The sequence below is a fragment of the Symphalangus syndactylus genome, chromosome 4, assembly GCF_028878055.3.
Source record: "Symphalangus syndactylus isolate Jambi chromosome 4, NHGRI_mSymSyn1-v2.1_pri, whole genome shotgun sequence".
Lineage (NCBI taxonomy): Eukaryota > Metazoa > Chordata > Mammalia > Primates > Hylobatidae > Symphalangus > Symphalangus syndactylus.
In genome coordinates this window covers 102,165,212-102,190,772 of record NC_072426.2, presented here as the reverse complement: position 1 = coordinate 102,190,772, position 25,561 = coordinate 102,165,212, and the positions used below count along the sequence as shown (strand labels likewise).

At 40.6% G+C, this 25,561-nt stretch overlaps 1 long non-coding RNA gene across 9 annotated transcripts in view; it reads right to left on the bottom strand.

The window, feature by feature from the left end:
- The window catches only part of LOC129481056 (uncharacterized), a 238,179-nt gene that overhangs the window by 156,080 nt on the left and 56,538 nt on the right, over positions 1–25,561 (bottom strand). For 3 of the 9 annotated variants that reach the window (XR_010120369.1, XR_010120371.1, XR_010120368.1), the window contains one exon: positions 20,391–20,472. The exons of the other annotated variants lie outside the window; for them this stretch is intronic. This is a non-coding gene — a long non-coding RNA (uncharacterized lncRNA). The remainder of the gene's footprint in view (positions 1–20,390; positions 20,473–25,561) is intronic. 9 annotated transcript variants of the gene reach the window in all.

The window sequence follows — 25,561 nt, the reverse complement described above, 5'->3', positions numbered from 1 at the left end:
TGTGGCTTCAGAGGGTGGAAGCCCCAAGCCTTGGCAGCTTCCATGTGGTGTTGAGCCTGCAGGTGCACAGAAGTCAAGAACTGAGGTTTGGGAACCTCCACCATGATTTCAGAAGATGTATGGAAATGCCTGGATGCCCAGGCAAAAGTTTGCTGCAAGGGCAGGCCCTCATGGAGAACCTCTGCTAGGGCAGTGTGGAAGGGAAATGTGGGGTCGGAGCCCCACACAGTACTTCCTGGGGCACTGTATAGTGTAACTATGAGAAGAGGGTCACTGTCCTCCAGACCCCAGAATGGTAGATCCACCGACAGCTTGCACCGTGCACCTGGAAAAGCCACAGACACTCAACATCAGCCTGTGAAAGCAGCCAGGAGGGGGGGCTGTACCTTGCAAAGCCACAGGGGTAGAGCTGCCCAAGACCATGGGAACCCACCTCTTGCATCAGCATGACCTGGATGTGAGATCTGGAGTCAAAGGAGATCATTGTGGAGCTTTAAAATTTGAGCGCCCTGCTGGATTTCAGACTTGCACAGGCCCTGTAACCCCTTTGTTCTGGCCAATTTCTCCCATTTGGAACAGCTGTATTTACCCAATGCCTGTATCCCCATTGTATCTAGGAAGTAACTTGCTTGCTTTTGATTTTACAGGCTCATAAGTGGAAGGGACTTGCCTTGTCTCAGATGACACTTTGGACTGTGGACTTTTGGGTTAATGCTGAAATGAGTTAAGACTTTGAGGAACTATTGGGAAGGCATGATTGGTTTTGAAATGTGAGGACATGAGATTTGGAGGGGTCAGGGGTGGAATGATATGGTTCGGCTCTGTCCCCACCCAAATCTCAACTTGAATTATATCTCCCAGAATTCCCATGTGTTGTGAGAGGGACCCATCGGGAGGTAATTGAATCATGGGGGCCTGTCTTTCCTGTGCTATTCTCATGATAGTGAATAAGTCTCATGAGATCTGATGGGTTTATCAGGGCTTTCTGCTTTTGCTTCTTCCTCCTTTTCTCTTGCCGCAGCCACGTAAGAAGTGCCTTTTGCCTCCCACCATGATTCTGAGGTCTCCCCAGCCACGTGGAACTGTAAATCCAATTAAGCCTGTTTTTCTTCCCAGTCTGGGGTATGTCTTTATCAGCAGCATGAAAATGGACTAATACAATGACTATGGTCATTTTCTTTTCCACCAAGCCTCATCACCTGTTAAATAAAATATTGAATTCTTACTACAGGCCAAGTACTACACTGAGGGTTTTTAAATGAATTGTCTCGTTTAATTCTTACAATAATCCAATGAAACAGCAGTAACTAACACTTCTTAATCACTTACTACATAGCAAAATCTGTCTTAAACACTTTACTCATATTAACTAGAGTAAATAACTAATAACTACTCATGCGAACTAGTGAGTAACTGGGACAGGCAATATTGTTGTCTCAATTGTGCAAGTAAGGAAAAGGAAGTTCAGAGAGGATAAGTAAATTGCCACACAGCTAGGAAAAGATGAAGCCATGTTAAGGACTCAGGAAGCCCGACTTAGGGGGTTCAGTCTTAACCTCTACTCTCAGGTTTCTGGGCCTGGGCTAGGCTATGAAAGACCTAAGAGCTCCGAAACATATCAAAGTTATAAGATGTTTAACATGTAAGGATGCTATAATACTCTGTAATCAAATGTCCAAAATATGCAAAATATGCTATTTTTGCATATTTTGGTTGCAAACTAACACCTCTATAGGCCCAGGGGTGAGGATGGTGGCCTGTGGGTTCTGGGGAAACCTTCCTTGGGAATCTGTGGCTTTCACTGATTGGGGTTAGTCAGGAGGTGAGGTGGGGGGAAAGTACCTCCAGAAGGAGACTCAGTAAGTGCAGACAGGTAGATTTGAGGGGAAGAATGAGGAGAGTTACCCAACTAAGGAGAGGTTTCATAGAGCAAAATAGAGATAAAATAAGACATGAAGACAAGGACAGTTTACACAGGACCCTTGACAACAGTCTAAACTGGGACGTCACTTATAAGGGGCAACAGGAAGCACCAGATTTTTTTTTTTTAATTGAGATGGTTGTTGCCAGAGGTCTCACTCTGTTGCCCAGGCCGGAGTGCAGTGGTGCAATCTTGGCTCACTGCAGCCTCCACCTCCAGGGCTCAAGCGATCCTCACACCTCTACCTCCCGAGTAGCTGGGACCACAGGTGTGCTCCACCAGGCCTGGCTAATATTTTGTATTTTTGGTGGAGACATGTTGCCCAGGCCGGTCTTGAACTCCTGAGCTTAGTGCTGGGATTACAGGCGTAAGTCACTGCACCCAGCTGCAAGCATCAGATCCTTGAAGAGGAAAGCGACCTGACGAGAGTGCCCTGTGCAGCACAACTCAGTGTGGAGAGCTGGAGCCAGATGGTGGCTCTGCAGTGCCCCTACTCTTGACTGAAGGGCCAGCAGTGGGAGAGAGAAGGAAGGGCCAAAGCAGAATCAGTGGAGTTCAGTGAAAGATTGATGCAGGAGAGCTTTAGCAGAGAACAGGTCTACCATGTCAGGATCGGAACCAGGCCCAGTCAACACTGAATTCCCATACCTGGCTCTGTAAATGACCTACTGACACATCACTGACACAGAAAACAAGTATGCTAAATACATGTATAAGTCATCTAGCTGCCAGCTCAGGCTCTTCATTTTGCACATCAGAAAACAGACCCCAAAGGTTATGTGAATTAACCAAAATTATGAAAATATGAGCAGCAAAATTTAAACTAAACTCCCAAATCCTAACATTTATTCCAGACTTTTTTTCTGCTATAACTTGCTCTCAAATTGGGAAGTCTCAGGGACTATAATATCAATAACAGATGTCATCACTAACAGAAACTAAGATTTGGGGAAAGATTGCTGGGGTTCTTAGATAATATTAACTTAGTTTTGAACATGTAAATACTGACTTGATGGCAGAACTTCTGATTAGAAATGTCCTGTAAGCAGTTTTCAATTTGAGACAGAAGTACAAATGAGAATTAATGACTAGAGATGGAGATATTTGAGAATCACAAATAGAGAACTATTAGCTGAAGGCGTGCGGAACATATTTTTATAATATCATGAATAAGAAATGTTTTTGGTTTCTCATTACTTCAATTAAATATTTTTTAGTCTACTAAAGAATTGTTGAACAAGCAGTGCACTTAGCTGCAATCAGCATGTTAATGTTGTTGGAATCACTTCATTTGCACATGTCAATCTTTGATCTGCCTGCATACAGAATGATTTGGGGACCGCTGCATTGACCAAACTATATTAGTGTCCCCTGAAAAGCATTGCCAGGGCTCCAGATCTGTTCTGTAGGTCCTGTTGGAATCTCTATTCTGTAAGTTTTGCTAGATCTTGCCAGCTATAGTTTCCAAGGCAAAGCAAAGATCTTAAAACTTTTCTCAGATTTAGAGCATACGTTTAGGCCATACATGAAGCACAGGCCTTAGATGTAGATGTTTTCACACTATAAGATTTTTCCCTTTGGCTCCCTAAATGCAAGGGGTTGACCCAAATCAGTAGATTAAGTCTGTTATCAATGAAGCTAGACATTGCTGAATTACTGTCATCTAAAACAACACCTGTTTTCTCAGCATGGACTCTACATAATTCTATACCAACCCAAAACCTAGTTACTGAGCAACGGGTACCCTACAGTGCTTTATGGGAAAGGGCAAGGCACTCTGAAGTAAATAAATATATATATATATATATATATCTTTGGAGAGGTAATCAGGTTCACTGATACAAATTTTTAAATCTTTTGGGCTTTGTAGTGAGTTGAATGTTGGTCCCACCCAAAAGATGTGCCCAACCGGAACCTGTGAGTGTGACTTACTTGTAAGTAGGGTCTTTGCAGGCATAATTAAGGATCTTGAGGTGAGCTCACCCTGGATTATCTAGGTGGGTCCTAAATCCCATCACCAGTGTCCTTATATGAAACAGAAAAGGAGAAGATACTAGCACAGGGAAGTCCCTGTGAAGAGGCAGGCAGAGTTTAGAGCTATCAGCCACAAGTCAAAGGACACCTAGTCCCACCGAAAGCTGGCAGACATAAGGCAGGACTCCCCCCTAGAGCCTTCAGAAGGAGCAGGACCCTGCTGATACCTTGATTTTGAACTTCTGGCCCAAAACTGTAAGACAATAAACTTTTGTTATTTCCAGCCAATAAGTTTGTGGTAATTAATTACAGCAGCCACAGGAAGCGAACACAGAGTTCATGAAGTGAAAGACTTTTATCTGTTTTGATCACCTTCGAACAAAGATCTCAATCTTATCTTCAATAATTCAGTCCTTCAAAAATGCTACTCTCTTGTCTCCAACAAATAGGAATTATCATTGAGGTTAAGTGAGTTTTTGGTGCAGCAGCCAACAGGTAGAAATTATCTATATTGATATTTTTTTTCTTCCTGGAAAGGCACGAGAAATTCAGAGTTCATATAAGCCAATTTTGAAATCACATACAACATTCCTCCATTCCTCCATTCCTTCCCATAATTGCCTCGCTGTTGTCCCATAAAGCACTGTTACCAGCAGATGAGCTTTGTTACACTGTCACGGTTGCCTTCCGTCAACTCCTTACGGGGAGTAAAGCTGAGTTTTTACAGAGGTGACCAAAATCACCACCTGAGTGCACTTACTGAGAGCTTCATCACCTGACTCACCAAGTTCCTCTCCACTCTAATACTGACGTCAGTTTGGGCAAAATAAACATCCATGTGAAATACCCATCCAATACCCAAAACACAAAGTTCCTTGACTTTTTAGACTCCAGTTCCCAACTCAGTTCCATGGGCAAATCCTAAAGCTTGTCTTCACTGCCAAGCCTCCTCCCCAAACTCTGCCCCCCTTAAAAAATGACCCACAATTCCTATATGGTGGCTACTGATTGTGAATCCTGTCAACCAGCTTGTTATACCCAGTTTCCACTCCACAACCTATAAACTAACCTGCATCACATCTCAGTTAAAAGGAATCCTCCACTCATTGAAAGCTAGACTCTCTACCTATACTAGATTATTTTTCTTCTTTTTCCAATAACAATTCCTCCTTCCTCTCTCTCTATCTCTCTCCTGTATCTTTAATAGCGTTTTCTCAAAGGCTGTTCCCGCTCAGCACTTCCCAGAGACTGCTGAACTCTCTCTTAACTTGGCCATTGCTCTCCACCTTTGACTTCCCACAGCCCAGCTTCTTGGAAGTGCTGGTCACCATGGGTTTTCTCACTTCCACACCTCTTATTCACTCTCAACCTCTGATGTTCACTCACATACTTCAATGAAACTCTTGCAACAAGGTCACACAAATATAACAAAAATGTTTGTCGTTACACCTGACCTCTCAGTAGCTTTCCATGCTGTTGCATTCTCCTTGTCACACTCTCCTCCCACTGTTCCTGTGTATTATGGACAGAAAGTTTATGTCCCCCCAAAATTCATATGTTGAAATCCTAACCCCCCCAGGTGATGGTATTAGGAGGTGAGGACTTTTGGAGGTGATTAGTTCATGAGGGCAAAGCCCTCCTCAATGGAATTAGTGCCTTCATAAAAAGACACAAAAGAGCAGCTTTCTCTCTCTTTCTGACACTTAAGGATACAACAAGAAGACTGCCATCTGCAAGCTAGGAAGACGGCCCTCACCAGACACTATATCTGCCAGCACTTTGATCTCAGATTTCCCAGGCTCCCAAACTGTGAGAAATAAATTCTGTTGTGGAAGTCACCTGTCTATGCTATTTTTGTTATAGCAGACCAAACTAAGACACTGGGACACCATTATCTGCTGGGTCTCCTCAAGCTTCCTGAACCATTTTTTCTCATCCCACATATTTACATGGTTCTCCCTTCTTCTCTTCTTGCACACTCACCTATATACAAATGATCCCAAAATTATCTAGATCCTAAATGCTTTTCCTGAAGTTGATACCAACTGTATGCTGGGCGTATCCATCTTTATACTCTGTGAGTACTTTAAATCCAACATTTAACTAAATACCTATTTCCTCATGAAATCAATTTTCCTATACCAAAGAGTGGGTACCACCACTCACTCCATGGCCTCTTTACTGTTGATTCTCCCTCCTATTTCTCATGCCAATTCCCCACTCCTGATCTCCTATCAACGCCTTAGTTCAGGCCTTATTGATTCCCCTTCTAGACCACAGCCTCACAGCAGTTCTCTCTGCCTGTAGCCTCAACCCCTTCATATCCATTGTCCCTGTTGCAATCAGAGGAATTTTCCTAAAATGCAAATCATTTTATCACTTAAATCCTTCTATCTACAAACCACTTAACCTGACCTAGAAAACCATTTGCTATCTGCCTTCTCTCTCTTTCTACCCTAATTTCTTGTCCCTTTCTTCTTAACCCACTACTGTTATGCCAAACAACTTGTAGTTCCTGCATTAAACACACCTTACACCTCTCTCCTTTGAACTAGCTGTTTTCTCTGCCTGAAGTAGCCTTTCCCATCCTTGTGTTGCCTCACAAACTCCTCACCATTCATGAGGCAACCCAGGAATCCTCTTCTCTGAAAGGTTTTACCTAAATCCAATCTGTGACCCTCACAACTGCCCCAATTTAGGCAATCAGGCATCCTTTCTCTTCCTTCCTCCAGTACCCTAAACACATTTCAGTTCTAGCATACAGCATACTATTTTGAAACTGCTTTTGTCTATATTTCCTCAACTAGTCAATGTGTATGTCCATTAAAGTAAGCCTTTAAATCCTCCTCATCTTCTTGACATCAGTTATGGCCCACGTTAGAAATTTAGTCCATTTTGATTGAAATACTTTAACATCTGATCACCTGAAGAGTTGGGGTGATCAAGGTTGGTCTAGCAGTTTATGGGAAGGAGAAACCACGTCCACACAGATTTATACTAGCAGGAGGGAGAAATTCTTTCCCAACCAGAGAAACCCACAGAAGAGAGAACAACTAGGAAGTGGGAATGAGCATAATGTATGTGGAAGGAGGGAGGAAACCAATCTGACTCAAGCAGAAGACATTGCTGGAGAGTTGGGTGGGTTGGGTGGGATGAGATTGTGGAAGGTCTCATACAGCTAAGAATGAGAGTCAGTATACTAGCTTGCTATGGCTGTTGTAACAAATTGCCATAAACTCAGTAGCTTAAAACAACAAAAGTTGATTACCTTACACTTCTGGAAGTCAGAAGGTAGAAATGAGTCTTACTGGGCTAAGATCAAGGTGTTGGCCAGACAGTGTTCCTTTCTGGAGGCTGTAGGGGAGAACCATTTTCTGATCTTTTCCAGCTTTTTAGAGGCTGCCCTTATTCCTTGGCTCATGACCCTCTTCCAGCTTCAAATCCAGCAAGGGCTGGTTGAGTCTTCTTCACATCCCTATACTATCACACTTTCTTCTGCCTCCCTCTTTCACTTTTAAAGACCATTGTGATTACATTGGGCACACCCAGATAATCCAGGATAATTTCCCAATCTCAGGGTCAGCTGATTAGCAACATTGACTTTATCTGAACCTTAAATCCCCTTTGCCATGTAACCTAACATATTCACAGGTTCTAAGGATTCGGATATGACATCTCTGGGGGGCCATTATTCTGCCCACCACACTCAGTAACTAATTGGAAACCTCTATCCAGCTCTTAAGCCTTAAATGCCATGAGGAAAGCATAGAGCTCCAGACTGAGCTGCCCTAAATCACCATCTCTGAAATCTTGCACAACTGAGTCATGATGAGGTGTTTTTTATTTTTAATTTGCCTTTGTGCATAAAATATTGTTGGGGCCCAGTAGTGCCATTCTGCTGCCTATATGCACACAAAAAAATGTAGCAGCAGATACTCTTGGGGCACCTTAATCGCATACACATACACAGATAACACGACCATTTTGAGTCTTTCTCTGTGTATAGATGAGGTTGGCCCTGAGAAATGGGCCAGTTGCCATACTGTGGGATGCCCACATGCATAATATTTTAAATTATTTTAATTTGCTTAATTGGATCTGGTTCCTATTAACATGGTAGGCACTGTGATTCCCATGACACTGACAGGGCTGTGTGAGTCTCTCACTTTTGTATAACACTAATTAATCATGACAATACAACTATCTCAAATGCAGTTATCATCTTTCTTAGAGCTCAAAGAGTTTCACAGAATTTATCCTTTTTCTTTCAAAAATATTCCTACAGGGTTACCAGCTGCAGGATCACTATTGAGATTAAAATAAGAAATAATTTTCTTACATCAGTGAAAGGCAAAAAGAAATTTATAGATGCAATGCTCTACTGAAAAAATAATCACATCTTTTATTCCATATATGCAAATTGTGAATTCAAAGATGTTTCAGTGAAGATTTCTGAAGTTAACTTACCTCTATCTTCAAAGTATAGGTGACCATGTCTTCATTCATTCATTCTTTCAACAAATATTTCATATAAACTTTCAGGTATGAGATACCATTCCCTAGAACCCACAAGACGTATTCAACAAGACAATGTCACTGTCCTCAAGGAGCTTACTGTTAGTAGGAGACAGACCATACACTTTTAACAAACATATGAACAAATAAATCATCTTTCAGATAATGATGAGTGCTCTGAATAACAACAACAAAATAGTGCCGAGTAAAAGAGAGAGAAAGTGAGAGATAATAGAAAAAAGGTTATTTTAGTTTGGATGGTCAGGGAAGGCCTACGCAGATATTTGAATAAGGAGCAAGGCATGTGAAGAAATGAGAAAAGGGTGAACATGCCAATTTGATTCCATTTAACAATTTTTTTTTTGAGGCAGAGTTTTGCTCTTGTTGCCCAAGCTGGAGTGCAATGGCGTGATCTCAGTGCACCACAACCTCCACCTCCCGGGTTCAAGTGATTCTCCCGCCTCAGCCTCCCGAGTAGCTGGAATTACAGGTGCATGCCACCACATCTGGCTAATTTTTTATATTTTTAGTAGAAACGGGGTTTCACTATGTTAGCCAGGCTGGTCTCCAACTCCTGACCTCAGGTGATCCACCTGCCTTGGCCTCCCAAGGTGCTGTGGTTACAGGTTTGAGCCACCGCACCTGGCCCATTGAACAAATATTTATTAAGCATAGACTATGTGCCAGTCATGGTTTTTGGTGCTGGAGAGAAAGCAAGTATAAATAACTTGCTTACAGCAGAACAAGCCTGAATAGATCAAGAAACGAACAAAAATGTAGCACTACTTTGCGTCCATAAATTTCTTTACCAACCACATTTACCCTCTAATTATCTGATAAATGATATAATTATCAAAAGCACAAAATCTTACTGGTAGAGGTCAGTTAAACTATCTCTCTTCCTAAACTTGGTTTTCAAATTTTTGCAATAGAACTATTTGTTTAAATAAAATAGTATGTGGAATTCCAACATAAACAAATAAAAGTGGTCTGCTCCAGGGAAGGATTGTGAAAGTCCACAGTCCTACCTATTCTCCCTCCCCTCAAAGCCCCTACCACCATTTTGCAGCAATGTTAATTTACTGGTTTTGATCACTGGATCATTTGATCATGGTTGCATAAAATGTTAACATCAAGAGAAGCTGGGTGAAGGATATATGGGAACTCTGTATACTAGTTTGCAACTTTTCCATAAGTCTAAAGTTATTTCAAACTAAAAAGTTGAAAGAAAAGTAATCCTACCACAATCACTACTGGCAGCCCACCTTAGGGCGCTGGAGACACCAGCTGACATCATTAACCTTGATCATGCCGGGCTGGTTTTGCCTATTTACTAAGGACCTTCAGAAGAGAGGAATTCCTTTCTAGGAAGCCTCATCTGGTTTTTAACCATTCTCAACACCAGAAGATTCTTTCCTATGACTCTTTCAATCTCTAAGATAAACCCACTTTTTCAAGTTTTATCATCAGTGGAAAATTAATTTGTCTTCTCTAAAAACCTTGTGATATATTTATAGACCTTGTAATTTTCCATCAACTTTCTTTCCACAAATTAAGAGCAATGCTTTCATCTTTTCTCATGGGTCTTCTACTTCCATTTTTGAATCATTCAGAAAACTCTCCACTGTATTTTTTTACCTTCTTAAACTATGGTGTTTAGAGCTTATCACTGGATTTTAAATAAATAAAAGAGGCCTCAGCCAGTATCAAATACCTTGGGTAAGAGGGTTGTATTATCACTCAGACTTTATACACATTATTGCTATTGGATATTACTGCTGTAACAACCTCTCTACATTACCATATTTTGTTTTTTCTTACACATTTTTTCACACTGCTTATGACAGCCATTAAGCCAAGTGCCCCAGGCATTTGCTCTTAACCAATGAACAGCCAGAGCCAGACTGGAAACTTCAAGTCTTTCAGCAAGTCACAAAGTGCCAAAAATGCTCTCTCGCCAGGAGACATATTTCCTGAGTTAGAGAAAGTAGAAATTCGTTCTGATCTCATTCACCTGAGATCATTCAACAGTAAGATAAGTGAACTGACTGAGTCTGTGACCCTGTCTGTTGGACCTCTCCTTGCTTTAGTTCCCTGCCTGAAAAGCAAGGATAAGAGTGTTTACCAACTTTGCACGGGTGTTGCAAGAGTTGATTAAGGCTTATATGGCACCATCTGATGACAGTCTCTGTGGCTGTGCCACTCAAGTTGTCAAAGGCTGTGAAATGCCCGTGTGCCTCAAGGGCACTCCCTTAAAGCTCAGTATCACAACTCTAGGTGACTTGCTGTGGACCATAACTAGAATATGACCCAACCGTACTTTCAGACATGCATGCCGAGCGCCAGCAAGGCTATCATCCAAAGCTGAAAAGCAGTTTTTCTAATGCTGCAGGCTCATGCACAAGGCACCAAAATAGCACCAGAAATACTATACCCATATTGCTTTATCCTAGACATCTGACACTTATAAAGCTGATGCCAAATTTCTTGTCACATATGTGTCTGGAAGCCTTCGTGCTGAGAGGCATTTCTTATCTTCTGACATTTCAGAGAGCTGCATAAAGCTAGACAAGCACAGAGCCTCCTTCTAAAAGGCACGAGGCAGAGGCGAGCATTCTTTTCAGATGACCTCTGAAACCCTCATTGGAGGAGATCCAAGACACCCTTCAGCACATCTGTAATCCTCAGGATATTTCAAATGTTTGAGTGTGCAGCTTCCAGTTAGTAACAGCCAAACTACCCTGGCTCTCCAAGGTCATCTGAAAACAATTTGCCCATCAGCCAAATGAGAAAATGCTATTGTAAGCAAACCAATCATAGGATCAGACAATCCTCAGGGGCCCAGGGCCCAGATGCTCAGATGCTCTGCCTCTGGTGACACAGGCCACCCCATCTATTACATTCGGGCTTCTGGTTGATGCTAATGACTGTTGTGACTGACACCCCCAAACAGAAACAAAACTAGGATATTTAGACGTGATACAATAATAGACAATTTCTAGTGATTCCTTTCTCTTCTCACGTTACCTAAGCAAACTGCCTGATAAAGTGGGTGCCGTGTAGACCTCCCCCACAACTGCCAAAGAGCAGGGGGTTCTAGTAGGAGAGTCCCCTAAAGCAATGTATGTCAGAGTAACCTGGTTTTAAATGCAAATTCCTGGACCTTATTCCAGACCTTTGAATTAGAACCTCAGGCAAATGGGAGCCAAGAATCTACATTTTGAACAAATTCCTCAGATGATCTCTTTTTTAACTTTTCATTTTCCCAGATAATTTTTATACACACTAAAATTTTCAGAAACCTGACGGAATTTTCAAGCAAATTAAAATTCATACAAACCCTCAGCTCATTGGGAGGGTTTCCGGCCACAGGCCTATATTTAGTGGTCATTAAGCCACTACTCTAAACACCCACAGCAAACCACTCTGTGCTCAAGAGGAAGGAACAAGTTTCATGATTTCATCCTTCTCTCAGCCTCATTGTTCATGCTCCTCTTTTGGAACAATAGGCACTACCATATGATGCTTCTGGCACCAGTTGCCTTGTACTGTTTAACTTTTTGTGTTCGTTTTTTACTGCTGCCATAACAGATTACCACAAACGTGGCACAAATTTATTATCTTACAGTACTGTAGGTTAGAAGTCCAATACAGAAGTCACTGGGCTAAATTCAAGGTGTCAGCAGAACTAGGTACCTTGCTGGAGGCTCCAGGGGTAAATCTGTTTTCGTGCCTTTTCCAGCTTCTAGAGGCCACCTACACTCCTTGGCTCATGGCCCTCATCCATCTTCAAAGCCAGAAATGCTGCATCTCTGATTCTTCACATCTCCTTCTGACTCTCTTCTTCTGCCTCTCTCCTCCACTTTTAAGGACCCTTGTGATCACATCAGGGCCACCCAGATAATACAGGATAAAACTTTCCTATCTCAAGGTTCTTAAGATGTGATTACATATGTGATTACATTTCCAAAGTCCCTTTTTCCAAGTAAGGTAATGTTTTCACAAGTTCCAGCGATCTAAGATATGGATATCTTTAAGGGGCCATTATTGTACCTACCACAACTTTCACCTGTAATATGAAGGATGTCTTCATTTGGGCTCCTGCAAAAGCAGACCCTGAGACTAGGATTTGAGAAGTCCCACGAAGCCCAGTAAAGGAGTGGGGCAGTCAGGTAGTAAGGGAGGAAAGCAAATAACTTGTGAGTTAATGAGCAGGATACTACTACAGGCAACTAGACTAAATTCTCCTAGGGACTGTGTACAACACACATTAGAATAGTCCCACCTTGGGGAAAGGAAACTGGAGCATTTATCCACCGGTTCCCATCATTTCGTAGTTAGGGGTCACATTAACTCCCAGTGCACTTCCAGCACTTCATGCTTCCCTGACTGTGAATGGGCTCCACAGCTAGCAAATATTCCTGGTGGAGACACTCAATAGGCTATAAACTTGTTCCATCTGAGAGACCTCCAGAGTGGGCCAAGAAGATATGGGTGGGTCATCAACAGCATTGAGTCAAGGGGGTTGGTGTTTGAGCCAAGTGTGGCATTACATCTCAAAAGTTTCAACACTCATATCCTTTGACCCAGCAAATCCACCTCCAGGGAATGCGTGCTAAGAGTATAACTGGAGACAGGTGCAATGATTGCTTATAATATTTTAAGGAATTGGAAATTATTTAAATTCTATTAATAAGGGATTAGTTAAATAACTTGTGGTGATACAATTGAACATTCTGCTACATTTGGATATAATTATGTGGGTCTACATTTATTGATAGGGAAACCAGTTCCTGACATACTGCTGAGTGAAAAAAAAAAAAAAGCAGGTTACAAATAGTAAGTATATTATAAATCCATTTATGTAAAATTATGTATGTATAATATATATGTGTGTGTATGTATAGCAAGATGTTTCAAAGAATGTTCATCAAAACTCTAACAGTAGTTATTTCTAGGAAGCAGAATTTCTCATCCTTTATACTTTCTTCTTCATGCATCTCTGTATTACAAAAAAATTTACAATAAACAATGTATTGTTTATTAATCAATTACAAACACTTGCAATTTTTTAAAAAAAGAATTCAAATTTGTCCTAAAAGATAAGCTTCTATTTAGTTCTAATATGATAATGTCAATGTGCTTATATATACATCTCCATTTTAAAACTACATGGAGCTGAGGACCCCCATGTATTACACAAAACGCTTAGGGCATATTGGGAACACAGCAGGTACTTAATAATAATTGACGTTCATCAGTAAGAAATTCAATAAAACAACACAAGGAACAAACTGGGTCATGGTAAAATTTTCACAATGCATAGGATGACTCCCTAGGGAGCTGAGAGGCCTGGCGTGGCCTTATCAGGCAGGGGCCTGCTCTGGCAGACAAGGAAGGCCTTCCCTTGCACAGACACACCCATGCCATCCTAGAGATAGCATCAGAGCCCTGCTCATCTTAGGTAGAAGTGAAAACAAAGGCAACTGTAGGCTTGCAGTTTTATAGCATGAATGAGACAAGTGGAATCTGTGTTAATCTGTTAGAAATTAATTCAATGGTTTGTCTCCTGAAACTCTAGGCCTTCCTTGCAAGAACACTCCACTTCCTGTTATGCACAATGGCAAAGCTGACTGGAACTGCCCAGAGGAAGAACAAGTGGAAGAGTAAGTTACGGTGTGCCCAAAGGGCAATAGAAATTTAAAAGAATATTTAGGTGTGGGACTTCACATCCATGCCTCCTTTTTATGTCTAACAGAGAAAATTTCTCACCTGCTCAGGTTGCTCTTGGACTCTTGTTTGTTGCTCAGAATCTAAATAATGAGCAAATAGAGGGAAAATAGAAAAGTGGACAAATCCCTGTTTGTGTATATATTAAAGAGCTGAGAGAAGCAGCAAGAGGAACGAGGGAGAGAGACCAGAAAATCATGTGGAATAGGTGCCAGGGAGTTTCGGGTTTGTGAGATAATAGTTGGAGATTCAGAGCTTTGGGGATCACCTGATATCCATATGGAAGAAAATGAAGATAACAGTAAAGTAGATTTTAAGATGCTTTTTCTACAGTAAGAATGCATACCCCACACTAATATCGAATTGTATACTTTAAATGGATGAATTGTATGGTATGTAAATGATGCCTCAATAAAGCTGTTTTTTAAAAAAGAATATTCCATTCCAAAAAAAAATGCACACTCCACTTTGCAGTTTACTGAGAGATTGCAAAAATATTTGAAGAATCCTAATTACCGTTTAGATACCAGACCATTCCTTTGAATTCATTCTTTCACAGAGGCTGAGTCACGTGGAACTTCAATTATGTTTAGGTTCTGGTAGGTTAGAGAAAGAACCCTTAAGATCCTCTAGTCTAATGCTCTCATTTCAAAGGTGAGGAAATGAAGCCACAGAGGTTAAATAAGTCTGCATTGTCACAGAGCAGCAAAGCCGGGAACTATGGAGGTCTGATCTCAGTTCTTTTGAAATGCACCACTCCACCCCCATGTGATGCTCTTCCTGCTTTTGTTTACAGAAAGAAACAATTTGAGGATAAGCATGATTAGAAAAATAGTTATTATGCCCATGGTTCAGTCTAGTTGTTCTGGCCTTTAAAACAAGTCAGTCAGACTGGCACCAGTCCAATCAGTTGCACACCACTGCCCAGCTAACAGCCTGGCCATGGAGATCTGGCCTTCCCAGCCCAAGCCTGGAGAACAAACAATCCCCACAATGGCAATGTTGCTTTTACCTCCTTTTGAAGAACAATAGGAAAACAACGATAGCTACCTAACATTTATTGGACACTTATCCATGCAGCAACTTGGGCAGAGTAGTCAGAGCCCTATGACACTGAAATTTGGAGAGTTCAAATTTTAAGTAAGAACTTTAAAACTACTAGATGTCACTAATGTAAATAACACCCATCTGTGAATCACATCAGAAATTTACAAAGTTAATTATGGGATCGCATTTCTGATGCTCTCCCAGGATGGCTCTGGCGCCTGCTATGTGCTAGGCGCTGGTCTAGACATTTTACATATGGCATCTCTTTTAATCTCCACAATAATTCCATCACATGGGTATTAATCACCCCACTCTGTAAGTAAGAAAAAAAAGAAAAAAACTGAAAACATGATGGGATCAGGACCAGACAAGTAAAAGATAAGTTCTGATGTTAAGAAACAGCCGTAGGGCTCAAGGAGGGTATATGATGTAACTTAAGTCCGTACCAGAAGAGTTCTCCTTTATCCCTAAAGAGTCACCTCAATGCGTATCATTCCATCATTAGTTTCATCCTTTTTTTTTTTTTTTTTTTTGAGACAGAGTCTCACTCTGTTGCCCAGGCTGGAGTGCAATGGCATGATCTTGGCTCACTGCAACCTCCGCCTCCCGGGTTCAAGCGATTCGCCTGCCTCAGCCTCCCAAGTAGCTTGAACTACAGATGCTCACCACCACGCCTGGCTAATTTTTGTATTTTTTAGTACAGACGGGGTTTCACTGTATTGGCCAGGCTGGTCTTGAACTCCTGACCTTGTGATCCACCCATCTCGGCCTCCCAATGTGCTGGGATTACAGGTATGAGCCACCACATCCAGCCTAGTTTCATCCATGTTTAACTTAAATACCATTAGTAGTCACCCATAAAATTGAGAATACCCCTACGCATTGATCAGAGTCAGCAATGCTATGTTACAGAATAAGCTGGAATCTCAGCAGACTAACATGATAAAAGTATTTCTTGCTCATGCAAAGTCTGATGCAGATGTTTGGAGCCATTTCAGAGGACCAGGAATGAGATAAAGAGAGCATGGTAGATATGCAGGATATTTCAGATTCAGAGCATGGAAGATCAAGCAGCTTTTAAGTAGAGAACACCATTTCCACCCACATTCCATTAGCCAGAAATCAGTCACATGGCCAACCTAACTGCACAGGAGTCTGAGAAATGTAGGGAAGTGCAGAAATGGGTGGGCATTATAATATCCACCACCTTCCCACAATAATTCTACGTTTGGTTCTTATTTGTCAGCACACCAGTTAACAAGAATTAGTAGCAACAATAGATACAAGTAGTATGTAGGAGTCTCTTCTTCAGGACAGGACCAGAAAGGAAGAGATGGAAAAGGGACAGTGACAGAGACATATGTACATATTTAACAATTTTATTGGGTTCTGCCTGACTTGAAAGATCTATCCACTAAGCCTTGCTGTGTCTCCAGCTCACTGGCTGATACTTCCAATGACTTTGGTTGGATGCTGAATTAGACTTTAAGTTTTACAACTATAATTTCTTCCAGAGATATGAGAAACAAAGCTATTTATTCATTTTATTCATAGAGGCAAATAGGTACTTTGGGATCTACAACTGAATAAATAAATGTTTTCCTGACAAGTTGACTATAACAGATTTTAATGAAGTGACATATTTTTTCATTTTATTTCTACCATAAAATTCAACAACAAGTTGGCCCTGAAAGGAAACAATAATCAAATTTAGGAATGTATCAAATTTTTTAAATTATATATAAAAGTATAACTTATTAAAACTTTAATAATAACTATTAATGCACCACCCAGACAATTAAGACAGAAACCTGGCTTGAAACCTTCTTCTTCACTCAGTCTATCCAAGCACCAACTACATGTGACTTTATCCCCAAAATATCTCTCAAGCTTATCATATTCTATCTTCTATCCCCATTGACACTGCTTCAAACTTTCTCACTTGGAGTGACATCACCTTCTAGATGACCTTTCTGCATTCAGTCTTGCCCACCTTTTCAACCCCGTACCCCTGAGAGCAGTGTGTTCAAAACTGCAGTATGCAAGGGGATCCTCTTGGAAGGTTAAATACGCAGATTCCAAAGTTTTCCACCAGAATTCTGATTCAGTAAACCCAGTGTTGACAAAAAGAGTCAAACTCTGTAAAATATTTGAAGAGATTTATTCTGAGCCAAATATGAGTGACCAACGGCCTGTGACACAACCCTCAGGAGATCCTGAGAATATGTGCCCAAAGTGGTCAGGATACAGCTTAGTTTTATACATTTTAGGGAGACATGAGACATCTATCAAATACATGTAGGATGTACGTTCGTTTGGTCCAGAAAGGCAGGACAACTAACTGGAAGCAAGGGCCTCCAAGTCATAGGCAGATTTAAAGACTTATTGATTGGCATTGATTGAAACAGTTAGGTTATTGTCTAAAGACTTAGGACTGTCTGGGTTAAGATAAGGAGTTGTGGAGACCAAGGTTTTATCATGCAGGTGAAGCCTCCAGGTAGCAGGCTTTGAGAATAGATTGTAAATGTTTCTTATCAGACTTAAAAAGTCTGTTCTATCAGTAATTCCAAAAGGAAGGAGTTCCAACACCCCCTTCCCATCATGGTCTAAAACTAGTTTTTCCATTTAACTTTGGAATGCTCTTGCCAAGAGAAGGGGTCCATTGGGATGGTCAAGGGGATTAAAATTTTATTTTTGCTTTATACCAGGATAGAGTTCAGGGCTCTGAATTTTTAACAGGCACAACAGAAGATTTTAATGTATGTGCTCTTGGGAGAAACACTGCTCCACAAAAAAATCTCAACAAGAATTCCAAATCTCAGTTGTCAGTCCTTTGTTTAAAGCAATTGAATGGCTTTCCAGTGACTACCAGATAAATCCCAAGACCCTTATTATAGAATATAAAGCCACCATGACACAGGCCTGGAGTATCTTTCCAGCCTCATATTTCCCTATTTCTCCTCAAACCTTACAGTTTCAGAACCACCAGTGCCAAACTATTTGTATTTCCTGAGCACACTACATTGGTTCATGCCTCGACATCTTAGCCATGTCGAAGCAGGATTTTTTTCAGCCCCTTTGCTGGACTCGCAGCAGGGGTGCCCCCTCTACTTGGCCTGCCATGCTCAGCCCCTTGCAGGAGGCAGCATGTGAGCAAGCAAGTGTGGAACCTGGCCAGCCACTCTGACCACCAACACAGGAGCAAGCTCTGTGCAGGGCCCACGGCCAAGCCAGGCATGTTACCTCGAAGGGAATGGGGCAGTGCCCAGGGAGGGATGCCCGTGACCCTGAAGCCCCAGAGCAGGTGTTAGTGTGATAATTAGCTCTTTTAGTTCCACTGTCCGCAGCCTTACGGCAGCATGTTAGCAGCTGAGTCGGTTCCTTGTTCCACTGTGCAGGGTGGCTGCTCACTGATGGCAAAGGCAAGGGCCAGTGCTACAGTTTTTCCCAGTACCTGTGCTCAGTGGGTCCTAAGCTCTTGTCCAGCATCCAAGAAAAATGACGTCACACTGATGACTGAAGGGTGATGAGAGCAGAGGAATTTATTGAGTGACAGAACAGCTCTCAGAAGAGAGGGGATGTGGGGTGGGGGGAAGGTAGCCCTGCCCCCAAAGTCGGGTGGTTTCTCCCTGTGTGATTGCGTCTGGGGCTTTTTATGGACTCAGAATGGGGAGTGCATGCTGATTGGTTTGTGAGTATGCAAAAAAGTTTAAAGCAAAGACACCACTCAAAGGTGGGCACTACAGTGTAGAAAACCAATTAGGAAAGGGTAGGTATACGTAAAATGGGTGAAAGGCAGAGACCAATCAGAGGAAAGAACACCAAATGGGAAGAAAGGTTCTCAATCTGGTCCCAGGATTTAACTTGTAACTTGGCTTTCAGGCTTTATATGGTCTTTGACTTGGAGGTGGGATTTTTCTGGGGACTCACCCCTATCTGCCTAGGCATCTGACTGCCTCCTGTCACTATCAATGTTGTTCCCGCTACCCAGAATTTCCATGCCCACTGTCTTCCTGATAAACCAGCATTTACCTTCAAAATTGAGCTCAATTCTTTTGTTAATTTCTTCTAATATGCCACCATTGACAGAATTAATATCTTCCTCCTCTTTCATCCTCCTGTCTGCTCTGACCTTTGAAGTACTTCTGTTACTATACATCTTGTTTACATTCCTCTCATTCCCTATCTAAACTCCTTACGTCATCTCAGTGCCTCACATGTAGAAGGCATTAAATAAACATTGTTGAACTATAACTAAATATGAAACATGAGCTCTTTGGGAGCAGAAACAAATAAAGATTCCTCTTTAGATTATTTGGTCCTTTAAGTTAAATATTTCAGTTCAGTTCAGTTTATACAATTTTTTTCTTTCTTCATTATTCATTAATTATTCATTTCCTTCATTAATTCTACAAACGCTTTTTGAAAGCCTACTATGCACGTCATTGTACAATAACACTACCTAAAATCCAGTGTTTATATGCTAGAAACTAATAGATATAGTATTTCTTTACCTTTTATTCCCTACAGGTCTTTTGTTAATTTTCTTATGTAATGGTTCCTGTCCCAGGTAGGAGAGTACTTTGAAGACTGGCATCTTTTGAGATACTAATTAAATGTTTCCCTCCCAATAAAACTAAAATGTTTCCCAAATAGTATAGTATAGTGTTAAAATGATATCCATACATTTGTGTTTCTACCTCATGGGCTTCTTTGGGGAAGTACATGAGAAAGTTAATAGCAGCCTACCAGCCTACCGTTTAACCCACATCCCTAATCAATCAATAATTTTTTTTTTTGAGACGGAGTTTCGCTCTTGTTTCCCAGGCTGGAGTGCAATGGCGCCATCTCAGCTCACTGCAACCTCTGCCTCCCAGGTTCAAGCGATTCTCCTGTATCAGCCTCCCGAGTAGCTGGGATTACAGGCGCATGCCACCATGCCCAGCTAATTTTTGTATTTTTAGTAGAGATGGGGTTTCATCATACTGGTCAGGCTGGTCTCAAACTCCTGACCTCAGGTGATCCGCCCACCTCAGCGTCCCAAAGTGCTGGGATTACAGGCGTGAGCCACCGCGTCCGGCCAATCAATAATTTTGTTTAATTGCACCACATAAGCACCTAACTCACACCCGAAGGGAGACTGAAAAAACAGAAAGAATGGGCCACTGTCTTTCTTTATTCATCTCTACATCTTTGTACTTACAGGCCTCCTCTGGATTCTAAAAGCAGCCTTGACAGTTGAAAATGTGGCATAAATTTTGTAGCCTCGATCACCCCTAGATGAACTAAAAAAAAAAACACCTTTTTTACATATTTATTCTAAAATTGAGGTCGGGACCTAAAACCTGAACATAACAATGCATTTAAACATTGCTGCTTTACTCTGCTTCTTACATATCTTATTGTGTAAATTTGTCTTTCAAAGGAGAAAACGTTATTATACTATCATAAAATAGACAGTGAAACTCTAAAACTTGCCAAATACTGCAGTCTAAAATCATTTTCTGACAGAAGAAGACACTACTCCTTTTAGAAAAAGAGTGGAGTTATTACAAATGTATTCTTTTTGACATCAAAACAAAAAGAATGATTACTCATTTTATATTTGTTGGCATGGAGTTATTTGGACGTGGTTAAAAATATCTCCAAGAACAGTCTTCACTCTAGCCCCAAACCTGTAAATCTTCCCTTCAGAGATGAAAACTGTCCACAGCAATCAACAGTAACATTCCAAGTCTGACACTCCCAGACACCCAAACAACACAATGCCGGGCGGCTGGAGAGCACAGTTAGCATTACAGAAATCACACTCCCTCTGCCCAGAGAACAAGTGGATCAAACATCAAAACTGTCCCAGAAATATGCAATGTGGGGTTATAAATATGCTCCCACAGAGGGATAAGAATTTGTAACAAAGTTTAAAATCATTTGTAAATTGGCTATAATTTAAAAAAAAAAAAACAGAAAACAATAAGTGCTGATGAGTATATGGAGAAATCAGAACTCTCATACATTGTTGGTGGGAATGTAAAGTGTGCAGCCTTTTGGTGATTCCTCAGTAGGTCAAACATAAAATACCATATGACTCAGCAATTTCATTCCTAGGTATATGCCCAAAATAACTGAAAACAAGGAGTCAAGCAGATGCTTGTACACTAGTGTTCACCGCAGCACTATTTCCACTAGCCAAAAGATAGAAAAAACACAAATGTCCATCAATTCATAAATGAACAAATAAACATGGTATAACCATCCAAAAGAATATTTTTCAGCCTTAAAATAGAATGAAGTCCTGAGACATGCCTCAGCATCCATGAACCTTGAAAACATCATGTTAAGTTAAAGAAGCCAGTCACAAAAGGCTTTGTGACTGTAAAAGGTATGATCCCATTTATATGAAATATCCAAGAATAGCAAATCTATAGAGACAGAAAACAGATTAGTAGTTTCCAGGGGCTGTGGGTAGGGGAGGATGAGGAGTGGCTGCTTAATGTCTCCTGTTTCCATCTGGGGTGATGAAAATGTTCTGGAGCTAGATAGTGGTGATAGTTTCACAACAATGTGAATGTCCTAAATACCAATGAATTGTATGCTTTAAAAATGCTTAATCTGAGCTGGGCACAGTGGCTTACACCTGTAGCCTGAGCGCTTTGGAAGATTGAGGCAGGAGGACCACTTAAGCCCAGGAGTCCAAGACCAACCTGACCAACATAGACAGACCTAATCTCTACAAAAAAATAAATAAATAAAAAACAGCCGGGCGTGGTGCCACGCGCCTGTAGTCCCGGCTACTTGAGAAGCAGAGGCTTGAAACCAGGAGGTCAAGGCTGCAGTGAGCTCTGTTTGTGCCACTGCACTTAGGCCTGGGCAACAGAGTAAGACCTTTTTTTTTTTTTTTTTTTAAAAAAAAAAAAGATTACTCTGCAATTTTACAGGCAGTAGGGAAAAAAATGATTTAAATGGCAAATTTTATATTAACTGAATTTTACTACAATAAAAAATCATTTGTCAGTTAAATAATTTTTAATGTGATGCAATTCTAGGATATTCCACAGTGAAAATATTATTTATTAAAATATACTTATCAATATTTGCATGTGTACGTTGCTTGAATTATCAAATATTATATCTAACTTAATTGTTCTATAACTGAATAAGTTAACTCTTTCAGTAAAATTTCAGAGAAACTTAAAAATAGGGGGCTGGGTGTAGTGGCTCATGCCTGTAATCCCAGCACTTTAGGAGGCCAAGACAGGCAGATCTCTTGAGGTCAGAAGTTCAAGACCAGCCTAGCTGACACGGTGAAACTCTGTCTCTACTAAAAATACAAAAATTAGCCACGTATGGTGGCGGGTGCCTGTAATCCCAGCTGCTTAGGAGGCTGAGGCTGAGAATTGCTTGAACTCAGGAGGCAGAGGTTGCAGTGAGCCAAGATCGTGCCACTACACTCCAGCCTGGGCAACACAGTGAGACTCTGTCTCAAAAAAAAAAAAAAAAAAAAAAAGAAGATATTTGGTGAATTTCATAACATAAAATGATTACAGATTATTTATGGTCAAATACCTAGAATACCTAGAAGACCACAAACTCTCAGAAGTCTGAGAAAAACTAATGTTCTATTTTGAAAACCAGCACACTCTTAGCACCCCAAAGAACTACTGGCCTCTAGCCTTACTTAGCATTATGTACAAGTATGAAGAGTCATCCAACATAATTTATTCTGAGTGCTTATAATGTGTCAGGCACTAGTCTAGGCACTGGAAATATGAAAGCTATTAAGGCAAGATTCTTGCCCTAATGGATCTTATGAATAAAATAGAAACTATGCATGTTTTACATATTGCAATTTTTGTGTATGACAATAACATTACGCAAGAACAGTGAAGGGATGAATAGGAAACCAGAGTCAACAGTAAGTACAGACAATTTATTGCTATTATCTCCTAAGTGGTATTTAAATCAAAGCAATAATAAATCAGGATCATCATGTTGTCATCCAGACAACTGCTAAGAAACATCTTGTTGGATATTTGAGTTGGTAATCACATTCTCCAAAACTCCTAAGCTCTGTTTTATTCACGTTCTATCCCTTCGACCAATAAGAAAAATGAGTAAATGTTTCATTTCAAGCTGTTATCACTAAGAATAGAAATGTTTGATCTACAGAACCCTGTTCCAGGAACTATGGATGATTCAAAGTTAATGGAAGGTATCCCTGCCTTTGTGTAGTTTATCATCTGACTGGGTAGGCAAAATGTCCATCAAAACTATCTGAGAGCAATTATAATGTGACAGGAGAGCTAAACACATGTGAGTTGACATAGTATAAACCAAGCTCCTAAGTGCAGTGCAAATGTGAAGTATGAACTACTCACAACCAGAGCACTACATGGTACCCACTGTCCTTCTGATACAGCACAGGCTATAGTTTACATGTTCCCTTAAAGTGTAGAAATAATCCTAATACTAATCTGTTTTTTCTTATCACATGTAGGGGTTTAGGAAAGTCTAGGACTTACTATGTTGCCAGGCATTTTGATAGGCACTTTTAAATTTAATCTCACAAAAACCCAAGCTACTTTATCACCATCATCATCATCGTCATTCCCATCATCATTGTCCCTATTTAATACTTGCCCAAAGTCAGCCAGCAACGAAGTGTGATGGTTGCAGAGGACTCATTGAGCTTTGACAAACCTGACAAAAACAAGAAATGATGAAAAGATTCCCTAATTAATAAATGGTGCTGGTGCTGAGAAAACTGGCTAGCCATATGTAGAAAGCTGAAACTGGATCGCTTCCTTACACCTTATACAAAAATTAATTCAAGATGAATTAAAGACTTAAATATTAGACCTAAAACCATAAAAACCGTAGAAGAAAACCTGGGCAATACTATTCAGGACATAGGCATGAGTAAGGACTTCATGTCTAAAACACCAAAAGCAATGGCAACAAAAGCCAAAATTGACAAATGGGATCTAATTAAACTAAAGAGCTTCTGCACAGCAAAAGAAACTACCCTCAGAGTGAACAGGCAACCCACAGAATGGGAGAAAATTTTTGCAATTTACTCATCTGACAAAGGGCTAATATTCAGAATCTACAAAGAACTCAAACAAATGTACAAGAAAAAAACAAACAACCCCATCAAAAAATGGGCAAAGGATATGAACAGACACTTCTCAAAAGAAGACATTTATGCAGCCAAAAGACACATGAAAAAGTGCTCATCATCACGGGCCTTCAGAGAAATGCAAATCAAAAACACAATGAGGTATCATCTCACACCAGTTAGAATGGTGATCATTAAAAAGTCAGGAAGTCCTTGCCCACGCCTATGTCCTGAATGGTATTGCCTAGGTTTTCTTGTAGGATTTTAATGGTTTTAGGTCTAACATATAAGTCTTTAATCCATCTGGAATTAATTTTTGTATAAGGTGTAAGGAAGGGATCCAGTTGCAGCTTTCTACATATGGCTAGCCAGTTTTCCCAGCACCATTTATTAAATAGGGAATCCTTTCCCCATTTCTTGTTTTTGTCAGGTTTGTAGGGACATGGATGAAACTGGAAAACATCATTCTCAGTAAACTATCGCAAGGACAAAAAACCAAACACCGCATGTTCTCACTCATAGGTGGGAATTGAACAATGAGAACTCATGGACACAGGAAGGGGAACATCACGCTCCGGGGACTGTTGTGGGGTGGGGGGAGGGGGGAGGGACAGCATTAGGAGATACACCTAATGCTAAATGACGAGTTAATGGGTGCAGGAAATCAACATGGCACATGGATACATATGTAACAAACCTGCACATTGTGCACATGTACCCTAAAACCCTAAAGTATAATTAAAAAAAAAAAAAAAAAAAAATTACAAAAAAAAAAAAAAAAAAACAAGTATATCTCAGATGGCCTTAGGTTATCCTTGTTATGTATATCCTGATATTTCTGGAAAATAAATATTTATAAGGAAAAGAGAAAAAAAAAAAAGTCAGGAAACAATAGGTGCTGGAGAGGATGTGGAGAAATAGCAACACTTTTACACTGTTGGTGGGACTAGTTCAACCACTGTGGAAGACAGTGATTCCTCAAGGATCTGCAACTAGGAATACCATTTGACCCAGCCATCCCATTACTGGGTATATACCCAAAGGATTATAAATCATGCTGCTATAAAGATAAATGCACACGTATGTTTATTGCAGCACTATTCACAATAGCAAAGACTTGGAACCAACCCAAATGTCCATCAATGATAGACTGGATTAAGAAAATGTGGCACATATACACCATGGAATACCATGCAGCCATAAAAAAGGATGAGTTCATGTCCTTTGTAGGGACATGGATGAAGCTGGAAACCATCATT